The sequence below is a fragment of the Schistocerca nitens genome, chromosome 9, assembly GCF_023898315.1.
Source record: "Schistocerca nitens isolate TAMUIC-IGC-003100 chromosome 9, iqSchNite1.1, whole genome shotgun sequence".
Classification (NCBI taxonomy): domain Eukaryota; kingdom Metazoa; phylum Arthropoda; class Insecta; order Orthoptera; family Acrididae; genus Schistocerca; species Schistocerca nitens.
Genome location: NC_064622.1, coordinates 154,321,563 through 154,334,326, shown reverse-complemented (window position 1 = coordinate 154,334,326; position 12,764 = coordinate 154,321,563). Strand labels below are relative to the sequence as shown.

Sequence of the window (12,764 nt, the reverse complement as noted above, 5' to 3'; positions counted from 1 at the left end):
GAGTAGAGAAACTTCTACGAAAAAGGCCAACAATTATTACAAAAGAGGAACACAATGAAGTGTACCAGTCAGTGGGTCATGTAAGAAACCTTGGTGAAAATTGGAGAATGATAAGCGTGAAACCTTACCTAAAGGCCTACGAAATTCGGATCACATAAGTGAAACGCTCGCACTGATGTGAAGTCAACTGCAGTCTACAGGTCCCAGCGAGATGTAAAAGAGCGGAAGTCCCTTCTGAAGCTTGGACGGACAGTTAGGAAACTTTTTCTTTGCTACGAGCTGAACTGCTTCGAGCCATCCAATCACAGTGGACAAGAAGAAAGATGTTGATCGTTCCTGCAAACTAATTCCGGAGATGACGGACGAAAGCAAGAGGATTTAAGCTGGAATACACCAATTTCTGGCGATGTACGGATGTTGTCAACACAGAGATAAAAGAAATTGCTTGCGATTGTTTAGATTGTGTTTCTGTTTTATATGTTTAAGTATAAGGATTATCTTAAGGAATCGTCCTAATAATAGGTAATACCACTGTTACATCATTGTATTGTGTAATGGTGATTTGAAGTATTTTATAGAATTGTGAAGCAATAACAGCAGAACTTTCTGTTAAAAATGAATACCGACGTTACAGTTGCCAATTTATAAGTTTTTTTCCGTATCGCTAACTACATTGATAAAAGGACGTACAATGACATAGTACTGGAAGCATTATACGATAACGTGTAAGTTATTTAAAAAAAAGATATTTTGCTTTTGAAAATCATTCAAAGCCAAACATGTCATAATAGTTCATTCTAATGAGACCAGGTAAATATTTAAAGGTACTTTTCAAACTAATATTTTCATTCTACTTTTGATTCACAGATATGAGCAGTCTTTTGGCACAAATGTAAAAGGCTTTTGCACTGAAATGTATTGTTTTCATTCATACGTAGGCCTGGAACATGTTTTAATTGATTGTGAAAAACTACATTTAATGGACATGTTCGAATTTGCGTGTCACATCCTCAAATGAGGTAACACAGATGTTACTCAAACTCAAGCGGGAGACATTTGAGCACCCACCCTATAGTCCTGATCTCTCTCAATGCGATTATCACAAGGTCAGTCCCTTGAAGGGTCGAAGAGTCCTGTCAGACGAGGATGCGTAGATCTTCACCAAACAAGACACCGTGTTTTACCAGACGCGTATCTTCTACTTGTTTTTAAAATGATTGGTCCATGTTTACCTAGGTTCAAAATGACTTATCACTACTAAGTTTGATGAAATCTGGTAGTGAGTCGAAGCAGTATGGAAATTTTTTATCAGTCTTTGTCATCCAAGTTCAGTTCGACATGATGCCCAGTCGGCTTCGAGTCCCTTTAGTAGCGCATCGTAAAATAACCACATATCGCCGCCAAAAATTTCTGATGGATACTTCGTTCCACAGTATCGCTATTTATATTCTGGTGCTTCACTATTTGATGACCTGCAATGTAGCGTTCATCGTCCCTGTCACGTCCTCAGAATTCCTCTCGCCTGTTCTATGTTCTATGTTCACACAAATCAGTGAGGTGACAGCATCGTGACCGGCTCGTCGCTGCACTGGGTGCGACACCACAGCAAAGCCTATTCGCAGTGCACAGTGTATCTTCCAGAGTGTGGTTGTGTATCTGAACGGTAGGGATGGTGGAGTTCTTAGACGAAGATCTCATGCTGATTGATAAAATGTTGGATCAAGAAGAGGAAACAAAAGAAAAGAGTCGGTCCAACAAGCGTGGAAAAATACAGGGACAGGAGGGGAATTATTTGGCACTTGTTACAAGGAATTAAAGGATAGGGCAGGGGACCATTCATAAATGTTAGCAAATTCATTCAACTTCCTATTGAACAAGTAGCAAGTTCATCTGAAAAAGCGGAATGCACATTGGAAAACGCCATCACACCAAGAGAACGGCCTTCCGTTTTCTTGACGTTAGTTATTATAAAACGTAATTGACACACACACACGAATTATAATAAACTTTGCCAGTTTATTTTTAATTGAATATCAGAAATCCACGTTAATCTATAACCGTTAATCAAAACACGTTTGTAGAAACTCAGATCAATGTTACACACAAGAAATAAAGATCTGATTTATTTGGTAGTTTAAGTATGTGCAAGACTTGCTGAAGATAGAATTCATTTGGGCATTCAAATGAATCACAATTCTGAGATCAAGCTGAAAATTAAAGCGAAAACCTTTCTTTTAGCTTCGTCTTTATTCGGCAGGAGTATGAAAGTACTGCTGCAATGAATAGTTGAACGAAGTGGCTGGTTATCTTCGGTCAGTAAACGATGTTTCTTAATATTGACTCCCTGGAGTACACTGATGACAGATCCCATCAAAGTATTCCACTAATGGTGAGGAGACGTCGACTAATGGCTTTCTTCAGTAGACGATTTCTTATATTCATTCCCTGAAGGTAAGTGATAAGACCTCCCAGCAGAACATAATTTGTATCCTTGGATATGTGTGTAAATGGAAAATTGTCATGATGGCGAAAGATTTCGAAATACACTCCTAGAAATTGAAATAAGAACACCGTGAATTCATTGTCCCAGGAAGGGGAAACTTTATTGACACATTCCTGGGGTCAGATACATCACATGATCACACTGACAGAACCACAGGCACATAGACACAGGCAACAGAGCATGCACAATGTCGGCACTAGTACAGTGTATATCCACCTTTCGCAGCAATGCAGGCTGCTATTCTCCCATGGAGACGATCGTAGAGATGCTGGATGTAGTCCTGTGGAACGGCTTGCCATGCCATTTCCACCTGGCGCCTCAGTTGGACCAGCGTTCGTGCTGGACGTGCAGACCGCGTGAGACGACGCTTCATCCAGTCCCAAACATGCTCAATGGGGGACAGATCCGGAGATCTTGCTGGCCAGGGTAGTTGACTTACACCTTCTAGAGCACGTTGGGTGGCACGGGATACATGCGGACGTGCATTGTCCTGTTGGAACAGCAAGTTCCCTTGCCGGTCTAGGAATGGTAGAACGATGGGTTCGATGACGGTTTGGATGTACCGTGCACTATTCAGTGTCCCCTCGACGATCACCAGTGGTGTACGGCCAGTGTAGGAGATCGCTCCCCACACCATGATGCCGGGTGTTGGCCCTGTGTGCCTCGGTCGTATGCAGTCCTGATTGTGGCGCTCACCTGCACGGCGCCAAACACGCATACGACCATCATTGGCACCAAGGCAGAAGCGACTCTCATCGCTGAAGACGACACGTCTCCATTCGTCCCTCCATTCACGCCTGTCGCGACACTACTGGAGGCGGGCTGCACGATGTTGGGGCGTGAGCGGAAGACGGCCTAACGGTGTGCGGGACCGTAGCCCAGCTTCATGGAGACGGTTGCGAATGATCCTCGCCGATACCCCAGGAGCAACAGTGTCCCTAATTTGCTGGGAAGTGGCGGTGCGGTCCCCTACGGCACTGCGTAGGATCCTACGGTCTTGGCGTGCATCCGTGCGTCGCTGCGGTTGGGTCCCAGGTCGACGGGCACGTGCACCTTCCGCCGACCACTGGCGACAACATCGATGTACTGTGGAGACCTCACGCCCCACGTGTTGAGCAATTCGGCGGTACGTCCTCCCGGCCTCCCGCATGCCCACTATACGCCCTCGCTCAAAGTCCGTCAACTGCACATACGGTTCACGTCCACGCTGTCGCGGCGTGCTACCAGTGTTAAAGACTGCGATGGAGCTCCGTATGCCACGGCAAACTGGCTGACACTGACGGCGGCGGTGCACAAATGCTGCGCAGCTAGCGCCGTTCGACGGCCAACACCGCGGTTCCTGGTGTGTCCGCTGTGCCGTGCGTGTGATCATTGCTTGTACAGCCCTCTCGCAGTGTCCGGAGCAAGTATGGTGGGTCTGACACACCGGTGTCAATGTGTTCTTTTTTCCATTTCCAGGAGTGTAGTTCGGATCTCCAGGATGGGATTGGCAAGAGGGAGGTGACCATGTGAAAAATATTGATTAAGAAACGATGGGATAACAGTCTACGATTCGGAGCAAAGAATTTCGGAAGACAACGTCGTAGGACAGCTAGAAAATCTGAAAACGGAAAAGCGAAGTCTCCGTCTAGATATACTGGGGGTCAATGAAGTGAAATGAAAGGAAAAGAACATAGGGATTTCTTGTCACACAAGTACAGGTTTATATCAACAGCAGCAGAAAATGGTTTAACGGGAGTTGGATTCGTTATGAGTAAAAGGAATAGCAGAGAGTGGGTTGCTGTGAACAGTTCAGTGATTGGGTTGCTGTCGTAAGAATCGACAGCAAGCTAACACCGATAACAACAGTTCAGGTATACATGCCAACTTCGCAAGCTGAGGATGAAGAGATAGAGAAAGTATATGAGGATATTCAACGAGTAATTCAATTCGTGAAGCGAGATTAAAATGTAATATTCATGAAGAACTGAAATGCGTTTTTAGGGGAAAGAGTTGAAGCAAAGGTTACGGGGGAATATGGGCTTGGTACCAGGAATGAGAAAGGAGGAAGACTAATTGAATTCTGTAATAAATTTCAGTTAGACCTGGAATCTCATTGACTGGAGCTGAATTGTCTTCAGTGATGAGTCCCACTTCGAAATTAGGCTCGATGAGCAACAAAGAGATATCTGGAAACACCTAGAAGAGTCATTCTGACCGAAACCTACCATACTTCCCGACAACCAGGACCGATGGACTGATGTGCCATTTCATTTCATATCAGACCCCTTGGGTCATCATCCACAGCATACTTACAGCACAGCGGTATGTTGACGATATTCTACGCCCATTTGGAAAAACCATCCTTACATTTCAACGATATAACGCCCTTTCGCGAGAATTTGTACTGCTTGTCTTCATGCTTACCGAACCCTATTTTGGCCTACAGGGTCACGAAGTCTCTTTAAAATTTACAATATTTGGAGTGTTATGGGCAGGGGCCGCGAACCAGGCCGGTATTTTGACGATCTAACGCCCCATGTGGATAGAATTTTAACGATACACATCATGACGACATCCAACAGTGCTATTAATGAATGCCAAGTCATAGAAGTGCTTGCATAAGGGCCAGAGACAGACCATCTCTTTATTCACTGGCTCAAATTGTTAAACTCATTCTCTTGAATAAATCATAGAATTTTTCTGAAATGTTTTGTTTGACCGTACATGTTCATGACGTCTACATTTTCCGTCCCATTCGGCTAAATCCTTCGTAGTGAGTCTTACGAGTGCAGTGCCTTGAGAGAATGATGACTAAGCTAGAACGGAGTATGTATGTTGGAGTATGTGAGATCTGTTACAATAGTTCAGCGTATTTTCTGATGGAATTATGCAAAAGCACCACCACATAAACGGAGCACTGTGCACCGATATCGACAACTTTGGGACACTGAGCATCTGTCGACCATGTACGCCGTATACAGCTCTAGAGTAGGTAAGAAAAAGTCCATATGTAGTCCAAAAATATCAATGGTCCATGCCTGCCACTGTAACGCACTTACAACAAATAAAGCCCATTTTCGTCTGTGAAAATGGACTCGATAAGCAACCTGAGCCATCAATAATCGGAATCTGATCTGCAGAATACTGTGTGCGTGTTGTACGAGTGTCAGTTTCACTCTCATTTAAGCCATCAACAGACATAAAACCAACATTTGCATAAGCTATCAGACTGCGTATTTTAATATGAAAAAGTACAGGAACAAGTGAACTTGTAACAATGAATACCTAAGCTATCTGACTGAGTATTTGGATAAGAATTTACAAGTGATACAGAATCTGGCTTGCACAACGGAATTTACTGGACTAGAGTAAATGACATGTTGTGGTGTGTCAGTGTCTCTGTTTAGACGTTAAGTTTTCCACTCACCTCTTTAGATGACTGCTTTTTCCAAGTGATTTACAGCAATTCGACAGCAGCAGCATGCAACAGCAGCAGCTACGGTTATTATTACTAAGAATGAATTTAATACAAAGGAGTTTGCTTGGGTCCTGTTAACTGCTAAATAACTTCTAAGAAGGGATTTCATAAAATAAGTGTATTTAAGAACTTCAGAAATCACCGTAGCCAGTAATAGTGTAACAAATATTAATATTGGCGAAATGCCTGGCAATGACCTTATAAGAATCAATAATGAGTGCCAGATTAACAGATGATTTCAAATTTACATTAACTTTTAATAACCACACATATCTATGAATTAGATGTGCAGAATTTGGAGGATAAGGAGGCTTGTTTAACTGACAAGCAAAACATGGGATATTTGTAAGCTCCGACTAACAATCACGAGCTTAATCCTGCAATTGCGCTTTACGCTTTGATTGCGAATTTTACCTTGAGTTCGATCTTCAGCCGTAGTTAAGCCATCTAAATCTCTCCTGGTCATATAAATGAAATCAGTCCTTGAGTGTGGTAAGCTCTGCCATCACCGACGTGAGGGCTGTGCGACATTTCTTCTTTTTCCGAGCTCTTGACAAATACAGCTAAAATTTTAGCCTCGTAGACAAACCTCGTGTTACAACAGTGCTTAGAATCGCGATTCCATGTTTCGCCCTCAGATTGTTACTACCGATATCTGTATGGTTATTTATTTCCATACAGAATCGCATATCTTACACAATGCAAAGAATAGACTTAAGTTGGCTATATTGTTTTCGATACTCAATGTAATATTTAATCAATGTAATAGGTAGTTCTGACACTTTCCTAAGACCACGAACTTGAAATACCGGAGAAAATGGTGTGGGAGATTTTGAGACGGCGGTTAAATTTCAAACTGTACCCTCTGTAGCTGGTACAACAGTAAAGGAGATTATGGTCGGCGCCTTCGATTTTTTATCAGAATGCAGGAAGCATTTTAGAACAAAGAAGCTGACATTCAGCTACGAAGCAACCTTCCACCTTCCATTTGTCTGGAAAGGTAAATGACCAAACTGTGTGAGTGTGAGCCACTGAATATTCTTATTAAATTGCGGCACATGAACGAGATTCGGTGAAGGTTAATGTTTCCTGTGCGCTGTCGCAGACGAAGTTGTGTGTGTCAGTTTTTTTTCTGTGAGAAGAGACTCTTACCTTGACATGTTGCAGTTCTGATTGTGTGCACAACTGACTGCTTATTTCGAAAATTTCATTTGCCAATAACATGGAGGCACCTAAGGATTGAAACATCGACGTCCGTTGGTACCTAAACGACGAACTTCCGCATCGCAGGATTAGACGTAGTGGTGAAGACGGAATGGCTCTGTTCCTTTGGAAACCCTGACCGAACGCCTTGTGACTCGTTGTTTTGGTAAATTACGGATCATGTTTACGTAACTCACTACCGAAATCACTGGAACAGCTCAGAGAACACGTCTGTGCTGCTGTGATGACCATTAACTGGATGTTGCTGCGTAGGATATGGAACTTGCTTGACTACCGCCTGGACGTACGTCATGTGACCAGAGGCATACTCATAGAACATCTGTAGAGTGTAAAACGCAAACAAGTGAGTTTGCGGTTATATTCATGCATCAATTACATTTCTGCAAGTAACATTTGAAAACGACTGAATCGCTTATAGTATCATTGTATCTTGTCGTGAAGATTTCGTTGTTAATAGGTGTACAGCGGGAAAGAAGAGTTCAACTGCCTGAAACGAGTAGCCTAGCTCTACAGAAAATGATATATGTAAGTTTTCTTCTGGTCCAAATAGGGGAGAAATTTAGAGTGCGGCAATTACCGAGGACAACGTCCATCGAGCAAGAACACAAAAGGAGGCGTGGAATTACCGCTGGGTGCAGAAAATGCGAACACTGTGCAGAGCGCTCCCAGCCTCACTATTAGTCGCTGAACATCGCCACCGCTCACGGGGCGGGACACGAGCAAATATTTAAAGTTGGCGGGGATCTCTTTCCACTTTCTCCAGCACGCCTGGCCACTGTCGCCCAGCTTCTGCGTGCTCTGGCGGGGCTTACTCGCTAACGCCATTACAAAGTTTGCTTCCAGCGGAGGGCTTTAACTGGCAGTTATCCGGCGCGAAACTGACCACCCAGACGCAGAAATTAAATCTGCTAGCAGAACGCTGAAAGGTTCGGGACCACTACGTCCTTTCGGTGCGTGCGTGTGTGTGTGTGTGTGTGTGTGTACAGGGAGGCCGAGAGAGAGAGAGAGAGAGAGAGAGAGAGAGAGAGAGGGAGAGAGAAGTTAGGAAAGTGGTCGTCAGTGCTGGAGGGAGAGACAGAATGGGAGCGTGTAAGCAATCCACAATTTTAAAATGCACTTAGTTACGCTGTATGCTGCACTGGTACCAAGAACTGCTGATAAAAATTTCTTTGTTGTACAACAAGATTCTGTCCACAGACCGTGAGTTATTGTGCAATACTGACAACTTCTTAAAAGGCGGTATTAAATCATTGGCGTCAAATAAGACAAAATTCATGGATCTTCATTGTTGCCAAATAGTAAATCATTACTTTCATTAAATATTTACGAACTGTGGGGCACCACTTTCTTAAAATATAAACATAGAGATGAATGAAGTATATCCGAGGTATTCACGGATTAAGATATCTGCTAAGGTAAATTCACTAAACTCATGGCTGCTCGAATACTTTTTTTTCATATTTTTGACTTGTTTACAGCTTACTGATCCTTAGGCCGATACTTGTAAACTGTTGTCCAAGCCTCTTCGTCCTTGTGTAAATATCCTTTTAAACTTTTTGTTGCATCCTCCCCTACTTGATTTCTCCATTGTGCAGAGGTTTTTCATTTATTTTTCTCTCTCGTGTGGCAGTTGCCGACACACTACTTATTTTCTCCATCGTTCATGTCCCAGACCCATCAAATGCCCGCACAATTTAAAAAGCCCTTTCTACATCTGCATACTCGACAAGCCACCACATTATACATGAAGGATAGTAACCTGTATCGCCAACGGCCTTGCCGCAATGGTAACACCGGTTCCCGTGAGATCACCGAAGTTAAGCGCTCTCGGGCTGGGCTAGCACTTGGATGGGTGACCATCCGGTCTGCCGAGCGCTGTTGGCAAGCGGGTTGCACTCAGCCCTTATGAGGCAAACTGAGGAGCTACTCGACTGAGAAGTAGCTGCTCCGGTCTCGGAAATTGACATACGGCCGGGAGAGCGGTGTGCTGACCACATGCCCCTCCATACCCACATCCAGTGACGCCTGTGGGCTGAGGATGAAACGGCGGCCGGTCTGTACCTTTGTGCCTTCATGGCCTGTTCAGGAGGAGTTTAGTTTAATTTTAGGTAACCTGTATCACTGCTAGTAATATTCTTTCTTGCTCCACTCGCAAATAGATCGAGGGAAAAACGACTGCCTATATGCCTCCGATCAAGCCCTAATTTCTCTAATCCTATCTTCATGGTCCTGATACTAATTGAGATTGGCTGCAGTGGAATCGTTCTGCAGTCAGCTTCAAATGCCCTTCTAAATTTCCTCAATAGTGCTCCTGGAAAATAACATCACCTTCGCTCCACTGATTTTCATTTGAGATCCCGAGGGAATAATTCTCGCGTGTTGTTCCCGAGAAATCTCCGTAATACTTGCGCGATGTTGGAATCTATCGGTAACAAATTTAGCAGCCCGCCTCTAAACTACTCCGATATCTTCCTTTAACCTGATCTGGTGCGGATGCCAGACACTCCAACAGTACTCAACAATCGCTCGCCCTAATGTCCATGTGCTGTCTCCTATGCCTAAAATTCTCAAATAAACCAAAGTTAACCATTCCCCTTCCGTACTACATCTTTTCATGCTCATTCTGCTTCATTACGTTACGCCCACATATTTCATCGACTTGAATATGTCAGGCACCACATTACTAATGCTGTAATTGACAATTACTGGTTTGTTTTTCCTACTCATCTACATTAACTTAAATTTTTCTACATATAGAACCAACTGCCAGTCATCACACCAACTACAATTTTGTTTAAGTCATATTGTACCATCAAAAAGTTACTCACTCTGTTCTGATTGAATAACATCGTTGATAGGCCATGCACGTGTCTCATTCCCTTCTCAGTCACTGTTTTCCTTGCCTGCCGCTCGGCTCTCATAACTAATGTCTTCTTCTTCTTCTTCTTCTTCTTCTTCTCCTGGTTCCTATCCGTTCCGGATTTTGGCAACCATCTTGACACTGCTTTTCTCGTCACTTGGAACCCTAAATAGTTCTATAGACGTTTTAGAGGTCCACGTTCTGATGTTCTTAAGCTAGGATTTTCTTCTCCGGCCAACACTTCTGTTCCATGGTATTTTTCCTTGCAGGATTGTCTGGAGGAGGTGGTATCGGTTGTTGATACGCATGATGTGTCCCAGGTACGGAATCTTTCTTGCTTTCCCGGGGCCAGTACTTCTTTCTCTTTCTTCATTCTTCGTAAAACCTGGACGTTTGTGACATGCGCTGTCGACGCTATTCTTAACATTCTCCTGTACAGTCACATCTCAAAAGCCAACGACACTGTCAGAGTCCATGTTTCAACACCATTGAAGAACGTGGGAAATACGTAACAGCGTAGACGTCTGATCTTCGTCGCCATTGCTAAGCCATGATTCTAGAAAAGGTTACTCATCTTATTGAAGGCAGCCCTGGCTTTTCCAATTCGAGTTCTCACATCATCAGAAAGATCCCACTGGTCATCTATTGGAGTGCCAAGGTGCGTGTACTTGTGTACTTGCTCTATGTGATTTTTTCCTATCTTAATGTGACACTCAGGGACTCTGTTTTTACTGATTGTCATTGTTTTCGTTCTTTGAGGGTTGACATCTAGACCATATTCAGAGTTTTTCGTGCAAGTCTATCGACAAGGTACTGCAAACTATCCTCACTATCAGAAAATATTACTGTGTCATAGGCATATCGGATGTTGTTGATATATTTTCCGTTTAAGAGCACTCACATCTCTACTTAATCAAGAGCTTCCTTAAAGATGTGTTGTGAATAGATGTTGAAAATTAGTAGGGATAGTATACAACCCTGCCTTACACCTCGTAGAATGTCTGTCTTCTGTGTTTTCTCTGTAGAGTCTCACAGAAGCCGACTGGTTCCAATATAGGTTTACAGTTATACGTTGGTCTTTATCATCCAAACCAATGCTTCTTAAAAGTCAAGAATCTTCTGGTGTTTTACACTGTCGAAAGCACAAATGTCACAATTCATGTCTCTGCACCTTTGAAATTGTACCTGGATACTAAATAATGATTCGCGCGTGACAAATGCATTTCTGAAATCGAACTGTGTAGAAGAAATTGGTTCTTCACAGATCTCGTAAATTCTTTGGTGAATGCCTTTTTTCTGTTCAAATTCTACATAACCTCGGGATCACTCTACTTTATGTCTGCCACCTTCAGAATTTTAGTGTAATCCAGGCACCATTGACGGAAGACACAAGTACTATAAATGCAGGTTTGTCTTTCTTTAGCGTATATTCTAAGGTAAGTCGTAGGGTCAGTACTTCCTAGCACGTTCTTACATTTCTCCGTCATCCTAAGTGATCTTTTCCGAGGTCGGCTTCTGGCAGTTTTTCCATTCTTTTGTAAATAACTCGTATCTGAATTTTCTAACCAAGACTTATTAAACTGATAGTTTGGTAATAATCACACCTGCATTCCTTGGAGCTGGACTCAAGACTTCTTCCTGAAGTCTGAAGGTATTTCATCTGTCTCGTAAATCTTGGGCACCAAATGTGACAGTTTTGACCTGTCTCGCCCATCCAAGGATATTACAAGTTCTGAGGGATCTCATCTACTCCAGGGGCTTTGATCCGACTTAGGTATTTCAATGCTCAGATAAATTCTTCTCGCAGTATCTTATCTCCATCTCATCTTCATATACTTCTTCTGCCCTTTCTATAATACTGTCTTCTAGTTCATTTCCCTTTCATAGCTGCTCTATACACTTTCCATCTTCCAGTTTTCCCTTCTTTGCTTAGCGGTTGTTTTCCATCTGACCTCTTCATACTCATAAAGCTGTTGTTTGCATATTATACAGGCGGTGTTTAAATTTCCTCATGCTATACGTGCTCCTATAGCCTTCAATTAATCCTCTCGCGATTTTTGCTTATCCAGTTTGCTCTTAAATTTTCACTGTCACTTCTTAGATACCTGTGTTTCATTTGGCCTGCACGTAATAAATTATATTTCCAAACTTCAACTTAAACATTGGTGTTGAGTATGAAAATGGCGTACAATGTATTCAACGCTCTAACCAGCGTAAGTATTTGAAATACCTTGAACATCTCACTTAAATATATTTGTTGAGTTAAAATATTAAAGACCACATTTATTCTGTGATCATCTGGTTCAACGTTCTACGAAGAAAACATTTCAAGAATCAGTACAGTGCAAACATAACACGTAATTTCTTCTAATTATAGTTACAATCGTTGTTACAAATATCCTCGTATTTGCTCCGAAATCTCATTAGCTCTTATTTTTCCTAATCATATTCTCGTGGGAATTCTCATAGTAAAGCGAAACACCAAATTATCACAATCGACGACTAATTTATCTCGCTATTTTTAACGTAATAGAACTACATGGCTGAAATACGAGGGCTATTCCGAAAGTAAGGTCCGATAGGTCGCGAAATGGAAACCACGGTAAAAATCAAAAATGTTTTATTTGCAACAGTTAGATACACCTTGCAGCTACTTATCTCCATAGTCGCCGACCCGACTTAGACGTGTATCGTAGCGTTGTACCAACTTTCCCATA

At 42.7% G+C, this 12,764-nt stretch overlaps 1 pseudogene; it reads left to right on the top strand.

Annotated features, from left to right (window-relative positions):
• The first annotated feature begins 8,953 nt into the window (after positions 1-8,953).
• On the top strand, positions 8,954-9,071 carry LOC126204739 (5S ribosomal RNA; annotated as a pseudogene).
• Positions 9,072-12,764: the final 3,693 nt, after the last annotated feature.